Here is a 10535-nt window from a genome sequence, read left to right on the forward strand (position 1 = left end):
CCTATCTGATAGGTCTATGACATTTTTTCATGATATTCATACTATAAGAAATCTCTTATGCCATTACAGTATCATTTAATTATCTCCCAGGTCCACCCCATCCCAAGAAAGTAATGTGATTGCTCACAGCTTATGATATGTAGAGCGAGTAGAGAGCATTACAAAGAAGAATGGGCAGTTTCTTCACACACATTGCCCTTTGCCCTAGAAAGTTACTTTAAAGCTCCTCAGAAGAGTCTGATATCTTGTGAGACTCAACCATAATAATAATAATAACAACAACACAATAGCTTGAAATTACAATGTTACAATGCTGTTCTAAACACTGTGCATGTATTAATTCACTTAACCTTCATGCAACAATGTTATGAAAAGATCGCTGTTGTTTTCCTTATTTTACAACTGAATAAAGTGAGGCACAAAGAGCGAAATACTTTGATCGGGTATAATAATTAGTAAGTGAAGGGCTGCATTTTCAGACTTGGAAATCTAGCATGAGAGTGCATGTTCTTAGCCATGACATTATTCTTCCCCAGGAGCCAGCTTGTTGGTCATCTGATGTGAGTGACCCAACCGACAGGGATTCTACTCACTCATTAAGTAGGAGAAAAGAGGAAAAACAATATATGACAACATGAGTGAATGTGTGGAAAGACTATAACCTGACACCTCTATGCTTATAACTCTAAAATACCAAAGAACGACAAATGATAATTAAACAACCACCTGACTTGGGCATGGATAATTCCAGACTTTATCCTTCAAATTTTATTTTTCATGCACACCACATTTTTGTGGTCCCAAAATGAAGCTGGACTCATATACAAGTATCCAATGGACAGGAAACATTCTCCCAGACTATGTATTGCTAAGAGAGAGAATCATCTCTGTTAGGTAGAGTAAAGCTGTTAACAGAAAATATATACCTGGCTCAATAAATCAGAGAAGTTGTAGACAATGGCTTCTGGATAAACCAAGGATCTGCCTAAAAGCTAGCCTGTCAAGTTGTTAAAACCTGTGCACTGGTTCATGGAGTCTGGAGATGGGAATTTCAATCATCACTTGGACAATGGAAAAATTGTAGGAAGAATGGTGGCAGTGAAAACACAGGGCTGTCCTATCTGCTCATTTTTTTCTTTGCAGTAAGTCAAGTTTTAGGTTCACACTCAGTTCTCTAGTTTACAAGATGAAAACTTCCTACCAACTAAATTTATTTTCATATCCAACAGTCCTACCATAGCACTTGACTCTGATGGCAGCACTTTTCAGTCCTGCCTCCAGGCTTCTGTCCTCGTCCCCCACTCTCCCCGATAGGCCCTTCCCATTGAGTCCAAGCTCAAATATCACCCCTGCCTTTGGCAGTTTCAAGTCCTCTTCCTTAGCAATGACAGCTGAAGTCTACTATAAACTAACTAGTCAGGGATGAATAGGAGATAAGGAAACAGAACTTTCAAGTTTAGACTATTGACTCAAGGTTTGGTTGGTGAGAGGAAAATGAGACCAGGAGTGTTCATACAGTTCAGAGAAGTGAGACAAGGAGCATTCTGAGCACATCTGCAGTCAGAGAGAGGCTGGGTTCCCTTTATTGGATAAGAAAGAAAGATCTAAAAAGTAATCAGAGGAAGATTGATAGCAATTCAAAGGACCAGAGAAAAAAGGAAGAGTTAATCTTGGAAAAGAGAAGACAGGATTATCATAATCTTGGAGTGAAGGCCCACCAGGAATTAGAACAATTTGGGAATCTTGGACACCCTCTGACTCCCCACAGCCACTTCCAAGAAAACGGCATTTTCTCACCTTCATTATGGGAATAGGAATATGGGGTTGAGAAGAAAACACTCATTCCTATCTCAGGGGCATAAAGATAAAAGTTATGCTGAGTTAAATCAGGTTGTTGAAAATGCTTATATGAAAGTGCTTTATATGGTTGACTTGAAATTCTAAGTGTAGTCCCTGACAATAAAAAGACAAACGTACACTCTAAAAAGATAAGTTTGTAGATATTGTTAGGTATGAGCCAAGGCTGGGAAAGATACAACGAAGAAGCATAGACTTTTAAGCACCCTATTCATTCATTTTTCCGGATGGATCCGAAAAAACTTGTGAATTACCACTGTACACCTGTGAATAGTTTCAAATGCCATAGTAAGGAAGGCAAGTTACTTGAATTTTTTAAAAACTTGAACCCTAAGCACATGATGTATCTTAAGGAGTAAAACTGAACAATTTCACAGAAGAGAAAATTCTGACCTTAGCAATATGTGATGTCCCAGTGGATACGAGGATTAAGTGTCTGAACAGGCAGTTGTAATACAGCGGGGAACTTAGAACAGCCACTGAGGCATGAAATGTGAGAGGAATAACAAAGCGTGTTCAGGTTATAAAAGGCAGCATTAAATGTTTGCTGATGTGATTGTAAAAGCTGAAGGTTTACCCGTGATACACTCTGTACACATAAAAATAAGGATGAGACTGTGTCTGAGCATGACACTGCTAAAATATGAGCCAAAGAGAAAAAGGGAACAGAGGCATAATATGCTACAAAAAAGCAGCAATGGTGATATCCACTTGATGGCAGTGGGAAAGGACCCAGACTGCAATCAGAGGATTTGTAAGGCTCTAAAGAAGCCAAATGAAACTGTCAAAGGGAAACATTTTCATCTGCCAAGGCAAAGCAGAACAATGAGAGAAATGGCAGGGATGATGGGGTTTTCTAAAACAGATGTTGTTGCTGGTTCCTGGCCCATATTTTTGCCCGGATCCAGTGCTAGAATGCATCCATGGAATGCACCAATGCTGGAGTCTGACTTGGAGACACACCAGGGAATTCTATGAGCCCTGCAGGTCACTGTGTGGGGAGAGAGATCAAAACTACACACAGCCAGATTGCTGAAACCAATAAAGGAGAAAACTTGAAGCTCAGTTCCCGGGAGCTCTTCCATGCTGTTAATAAGTCTTCATCTAGTCACTTAGTCTCTTGTTCGCTTTGCTTCTTCATTGGGGATGAAGAGGCTTGGTAATGAGTCCTCACTCTACAGAAACCCTACTAAGGTGGTAGAAAAGGTGCTGCATAATCAGCTATTTTGCTCCTTGTTAAAGCAGGCAATACAGAAGACCGAATAGCTCCAGGAATACCACTTGAAAAGTATTGTAAGAAGATTTTAAGATCAAGCAAAAATAATGGCTTTAGTCCTGATCTCAGAATATGGGGACCATCTGCGTCAAAGAAAACCAAATTTGACAATGTAAAAATGAAAGCAGTTCAAAAAAGAGCTTTGCTACAAAACTCTCAGTGTAGCCTAGGCTTGAAATGAATACTAAATCTTTTGGGAAATCCATCTCAGTGGCAAATCTGAAACAACTGATGTTCATTCCTCCCTAATGAGACTGGATACAAAAGCATATAATATAGGGAATCATACAATGTGTTTGTATCTGATAGAGTACTCATTGTAAGCAACAAAAACAAATATGGCTAACTCAGGCAAAAGGGGCGTTTATTAGAAGGATGTTGATGGGAGAAAAAAGAATCAGGTGGTTCCAGTGGTTGATGGCAGAAAAAAGGAACAGCAGGAAGTATCCAAAGAGCCTCTTCTACCAAAAATGTGTCACTCAACCATTTTTCCACTTTGTGTCACTCTACTCAAGGTTCACAGTTCCAGAGAGACAATCTGTTGAGATTAGCCTGGGCCACATACCTGCCCTTCAGATAAAGAAACGTGGGTAAACTTGATGTATAGTTCCTCTAAAAATAGGCAATTGAAGAAACATAACTCCCTAAAAGGAGATGAGGAATCGGTATGAAGGAGAATGGATACTGGGCAGTGTAAAATAAAAAGCAAGCATCTGCCTCAATTAAAAAAAATCTGATGTAAGAATTTAAATGCAGAAGCAACTAATGAGCTATTGTTATTAACATAGCTGACCCTTGAATAATGTGGAAGTTAGGGGGAATCTAACCCTATGCAGGTGAAATTCCACATATAACTTTTGACTCCCCAAAACCTTAACTACTAATAGCCTACTGTTTACTGGAAGCCTTACCAATAACATAAACAATAGATTAATACGTATTTTATATGTTATATGTATTATATACTGTATTCTTAAAATAAAATAAGCTAGAGGAAAGAAATTGTTATAAAGAAAATCAACAGGAAGGCCACCACTGGCCCTTCCACCACGGCTACCTCTTCATGGGCTGGGGGGCCCTGGCATCCCTCAGCAATTGTAGGCTGGGAGCCTTCATAGGCTGGGGGAGGCTGGGATAGAGGCCCGTGGAGATGATTAAAGCACTGAGCCAAGTTTAAGAGCCTCAAGGAGGAATCAAGGAGAATTAAAGCTGCCAATGTGCAACTGATGGTCTGAGGTCAGCACAGACATGGCTCAATCAGCACTCCTGGGTGATCCCTGAGTTGCTCTTCACCACGCTCAACCATATTGACAAAGGCTCATTTGGGGAGGTTTACAAGGCCATATAACCACACCAGGGAGGTGGTGGCCATCACCATCATTGACCTGGAAGATGCTGAAGATGAGATCAAGGATATCCAGCAGGAGATCTCTGTGCTCATCCAGTGTGACAGCTCCTAAATCACCCACTATTTCAGTTCCTACCAGAAAACCACAAAGATGTAGACTATCATGGAGTACTTGAGAGGCAGCTCCATGTTGGGTATTCTTAAACCAGGTCCCCTGGAGGACATCTACATCACCAGGATCCTCCAGGAGATTCTAAAGGGCTTGGATTATCCACACTCAGAAGGCAAGATCCACCGAGAATTAAAGCTGTCAATGTGATGCTCTCTGAGCAGAGCAATGTGAGGCTGGTGGACTTCAGGGAAGCTGAGTAGCTCATAGACATGCAGATCACAAGGAACACATTTGTGAGCACTCCCTCTGGATGGCACCCCATGTCATCAAGCAGTCTGCTTACAACTTCAAAGCTGATATCTGGCAGCTAGGGATCATGAGCATTGAGCTGGCCAAACTCTGACTTCTACCCTATGTGCAACATGTTCCTGATCCCCATGAAAAGCCTGCCCACACTGGAGAGCAATCACAGCAAGCCCTTCAAGGAGTTTGTGGAGGCCTACCTCAACAAAGACCCCAGATTCTCATCCACTGCTGAAGAGTTCCTGAAGCAATCTTCATTATACCAAGAAGGCATCTTTTCTCACTGAGCTAATCAACTGCTACAAATGCTGAAGTTGGAGCAACACAGTGAGGTGTCTAGCACTAAGGACTCCAAGATCTATGGCAATGTGAGGATGAAGGGCAGCACCACATCTGGACATTCCCCCCAAACCATCTAGGCTACAAGTAGCTACACAAGGGAACAGTCCTTCACAGCCCCCAAAAGTCTACAGGGCCCATCAAGAGGCAGCAAGGGTTCCAGTGCCTGTCCAAGCTGGTCTGGCCTGTCTTCAGAGAACTCAAAGCCAGAAAGAAATTGATCTGATTTACAATAGCATCAAAAACAATGAAATACTTAGGAATATATCTAACTAAGGAGATGAAAGATTTCTACTCTGGAAGTTACAAGGTGTTGATGAAAGAAATTTAAGAAGACACAAATAAATGGAAAGGCATCCCATGCTCATGGATAGGAAGAATGAATGTAGTTAAAATATTAATAATACTAACTATATTCATCCATAGGTTCAATGCAATTCATTTCAATATTCCAATGATATTTTTTACAAAAGTAGAAAAAACACTCCTAAAACTTATATGGAACCCAAAAAACCCAGAATATCCAAAAAATCCTGAGAAAGAAGAAAAAAACAGGAGATATGCCTCCTGATTTTATGAAGCTATAGTTATCGAAAACAGTACTGGCATAGGAACAAAGCCCTTGACATGGGTCTCGGTAATGATTTTTTGGATATGACACAGTAGCAACAAAAAAAGTAAACAAGTGGGACTACATCAAACTAAAAGAATTCTGTACAGCAAAAGAAACCATCAACAAAGTGAAAAGACAACCTATGGGATAAAAAAAAATTAGCAAACCATGTATCTGATAAGAGGTTAACATCCAAAATACATAAATAACTCATACAACTCAATGGAAAAAAAGAAAAACACAAATAATCCAATTTAAAATGGGCTAAGAATCTGCATAGGCATTTCTCCAAAGCAGATATACAAATGTCAAGAGGTACATGAAAAGATGCTCAACATTAGTAGTCATTAGGAAAATGCAAATTAAAATCACAATGTGATATCACTTCATTCCTATTAGAATGGCCATCAACAAAAAGACAAGAGATAACAAATGCTGGTAAGGATGTGGAAAAAAAAGAGCCCATGAACACTGCCATCAGTCATAATAAGGAATATATATATATATATAATATATATATATATAATAAGGATATATATATATATATACACGATGGGATATTACTCAGTCATAATAAGGAAATCCTACCATTTGCAACAACATGGATGGACCTTGAAGGCATCAGGCTAAGTGAAATAAGTCAGAGAAAGACAAATATTGTATGATCTCACTTATATGTGGAATTTAAAACAAAAGAAAACCCAAACTCAGAAAAGGAGATCAGACTTGTGGTTACTAGAATTAGAGGGCAAGGGAGGGAGAATTGGAGGAAGATGATCAAAAGGTACAAACTTGCAGTTATAGGATAAATCAGTACCAGGGATGTAACGTACAACATGATGACTACAGTGAACACTTTTTTTCTCTTTTCTTTTTTCTTCTTTCTTTTTATTGTATCTACAAAAGAAAATAGACTGTAGCTGAACCTACTGTTGTAATTATTTCACAGTATATATAAATCAAACCATCTTGCTGTATGCCTTAAACTTAGACAATGATGTATGGCAATCATTTATCAATAAAACAGGAAAAAATGAGCAATTGGGTAAGACAACTAGAGTGTTCTAGGAAGAAGAATTCAACATCTTTCTAATAAATGTGTAATCTTCAAAATAAATGACACAGCCAATAGTGTGTGGTAAGATGCGTTAGGAGAGATTTTTCTATCCTTTTCAAAAAAATCAAAATTGAAGTCAAAGCTGATGATTTCTCAAATGTTATTAATGTTATTAACATAAACTCTAGTGAGCGTGCCATATTTTACTATCATCACTAAGGATCACTTCTCAATGGAAAACAACCTGCTGACAATTGGGAAAAGTAGTATTTGTATCTCCTATCTCAGGATTTTAAGGGTCAACTATTCTAGTTTAATCTCTTCTTTATTCATTTGAATTGTGGCTACATAACCTGAAAATAAACTTTCTGCAATGTCAAATAACAGATTTGATTAATCGTTTTGTTATTTTGGCCTGGTGAAGACAGCCACAGAGAAAAATGCAGAACACTTCTAATATTATGATTTTTTTTTGTATAGCTAGCAAAATGAAGTCAATGAAAAGAAAAACCTCCATAGAGTCACAAAATACATATACATATATAAACTCTTTCAGGTTATTTGATCCCTTCATTTTAAGAAAACTGAGACCCAGAAAGATTATAAAAATTTCCAATTTTTACAGAACTAGTTTTGAACATGATCCAGATTATCTGTCTGACCCATTCATTAATTCATTCTCTCAGAAACTACTAATTAAGCATCACCCTGTGCCAGGCATTGTCTAGAAATGGAAGACACAGACAGAAAAGGACAGTGTTCCCATGAAACTTCTATTTTAGAAGGGAGAATCAGACAATAAGGAAACAACTAAGGGAGTCCTCGGTAATGAAACCTGCTAAGATAGTAATTCAGGATAATGTATCACAGAATGATGTAGATGCTTCTTCAGAGGGAGTTGTCTGCAAGAATTCCTCAAGAAAGTGACATTTGAGCTGAATCAACTGTCACAAAGAACCGGTCATGTGAAGACCTGGGTAAAGGGTGTCCCAGGCAGGGGAACAGCAACTGCAAGGCCCTTGGAATGGCATGCACATGACAGATCTGTCGAATAAAGAAAAAGCCAGTGAGGCTGGAGTGTAGGGATGAGGAATAAAGTACATGAGACTGAAGTATTTACAGCCATGATGAGAAACTGGGGTTTTATTTAAAACCCAAAGGATATCCCCAGTCCAGTGTTCTCACAGTCCAGTGTTGCACTTACCATGAAGCTGAACTTGTTCTGGCAACAAATGGCTCCACTTCTGGAAAAACAACTAAAAAGCAGGTGTGCACCTTTGCTGAAGGATTTCATTTATCTGTAACATGAGGCTGCTTGGTAAGCCAAATGATTCCATAAAATAGATTCCTTTGGATGGTCCAATCCATTTAATCTACCAAAGGGCTGCCATTTGTCTCCCCCGGGCTGATGCAACTTGAATATTATGTAGTGGTCGGGGAAGCAAAAGCCCCGCGAGGGAGGCGTGATGGATGGCTTGCCTCTGAGGGAGTGCACTTCCTTAGTGAATCCGCATCAGTGGCACTGGGCCTTCCAGCTTTTTCCCCAGAACAGGGGCCAACTCCACAGGCTCCTTAGAGACAAGAGTAATTTTTGCTCACACTTTTTTTTCCTGCCTGAGAAACAGAGAGAAACAGCTCTGTTTTAAATCAAGCCCCCAACCCAAGGCCTCCCTACATTCTATAATGGAGGCTAAATGAAACAAGTGAAAGTTGTTTTCACTTACAATCAAGAGATGAAAATTCATTCAGGCATTCAGTGAGTAATTGAGGCAGGTGGTGGTCATGGAAGTGGCCAGGTTAAGGTGCGATCAGAGGGTCACCCTGTTTTTCCCCCTTCTGTTAATTCTTTGTTACAGCAAATAGAATCCATTTATATGTCAGATTTTCTACCAGAATTCCATCTCTACATGATCTATTTTATATATCTTTATTTCATCTATCTCCACTGAGCAAGGGAGAGCATAAAACTAGGAAAACAGAAAACATGTATCTTAGTCTTGGGTCAAATTATGTGAGAAAACAGAACTTTCCTGTGCAGTCATATTTATTTTACAAAATTTTATGTTCAATCTCATGTCTTAGAAAGAAATCAAACACTGAAGAAAAGTAGTGATAATGCCAGGAAAGCAATTAAAAACAATAATCCTTGGGAAAGAACAATAATGAAAATGAAGTATCATTTATTCAGCACTTAGTAAGTGCTAGCCATCATATCATAAGTGCATTGGATCCACTTTCTTATTTGTTCCTCAACATGGCCCTGTGAAATGAGTAACCTGGGAAGTAGCAGAAATGGAATTCTGGTCCTTATAACTGCAAAGCCTATACTCCTGACTAAAACTGGAAAATGGTAATTATAAGCTTTCTATTTTAAGTGAAAATTAATTCTATTTTAAGAGGATAGATGAATTGGAAATGCTGATTATTCTTCTCTGTTTTACCCCCTACATCAGGGGTCAGCAAACTACAGTCTGTGGGCCAAATCTGGCCCCCCATCTGATTTTGTAAATAAAGTTTTACTGGAACACAGCCTTACCCACTTGTTTATATATGGTCCAAGGTTGTTTTTATGTTACACTATCAGAATGAGGCAGTTCCAACAAACACCATCTGGCCCACAAAGTCTAAAATAGTTATTATCTGGCTTTTAATAGGAAAAAAAAATCTGTCCTTTTTGCTAACTCCTGGCTTATATATTCAATTATTCTCTTCACACAAAGATTTTGCTTACCTACAAAGGTCCTAGGGTATCCCTATCATAAACAAATTACTATACAAGATGGATATTTTACATTATGTAGCAGTTGTTGCTGGGGTCCTAGCAAGATTTCTTTTGTGCCCCAATTGTTCACTTAGGCATCTAGCAGCTCAAGATGCAACCTTCTCATGAGAGTTTCCTTAGAAGCCACCCCCCAAGAATGCTTGCAAAGTTATCCTTCCCTTCCAGGGAAGCTCATAGCCGATGACTGACCAATATGGAATATAAAACAACCAGCTCCCTTGCTTCAAGGTGGGTCAATTAAGTGGTACCATGATCCATTGTTCCCTGTGGAATCAGGCTAAGCTAGACTTCAAGAGAATCCACAGTTTTGCAGTTTTTTCCCCTACCCCATCCTATTTCCCTCACTCCTTTTCAGGTTTCTCTTGTAAGTACTCTCCTCAAATCCCTTGCAGAGGAATCCTTTTCTTAGACTCTGCTTCTTAACTACCTAAGTAATACATATACAAGTAGTATTTATTATGTCCACACAACACAAAAGAAATGTGTAGAAATATGGTGTGTATTACAGACTGATGCGATGAAGTTGGGAAGCTGGTGTAGGAAAATTTTTTCCTCTACGCTCTTAGATTCAGGAATGGAGATGTGCAAATTAAACTGACAACAGACAAATTAACCAGAGAAATGGTTTATGTATATGCTAATGACAACCAACAAAAAAAATATCAGTTCCTCTCTCAAATGGTTTAAACTAGAGGCTTATATATCTAACTTATAAAAGAAAAGGGTAGGGGGCAGAGAAAAGGCTTTTATGAAAAGAGTTTTCCTTAGGAAGGATAAATTGGGTTTTAGAAGAACAATGGAGTGATAAGAAAATTTGTGATGTTTGTCTATACACATATGAGTAAACA

General features: G+C 38.8%; 1 pseudogene; it reads left to right on the forward strand.

Annotated features, from left to right (window-relative positions):
- Window positions 1-2535: 2535 nt before the first annotated feature.
- On the forward strand, window positions 2536-10096 carry LOC108397313 (serine/threonine-protein kinase 25-like; annotated as a pseudogene).
- The last annotated feature ends 439 nt before the right edge of the window (window positions 10097-10535 follow it).

Source organism: Manis javanica, chromosome 8 (genome assembly GCF_040802235.1).
Source record: "Manis javanica isolate MJ-LG chromosome 8, MJ_LKY, whole genome shotgun sequence".
In the NCBI taxonomy this organism is placed as follows: Eukaryota; Metazoa; Chordata; class Mammalia; order Pholidota; family Manidae; genus Manis; species Manis javanica.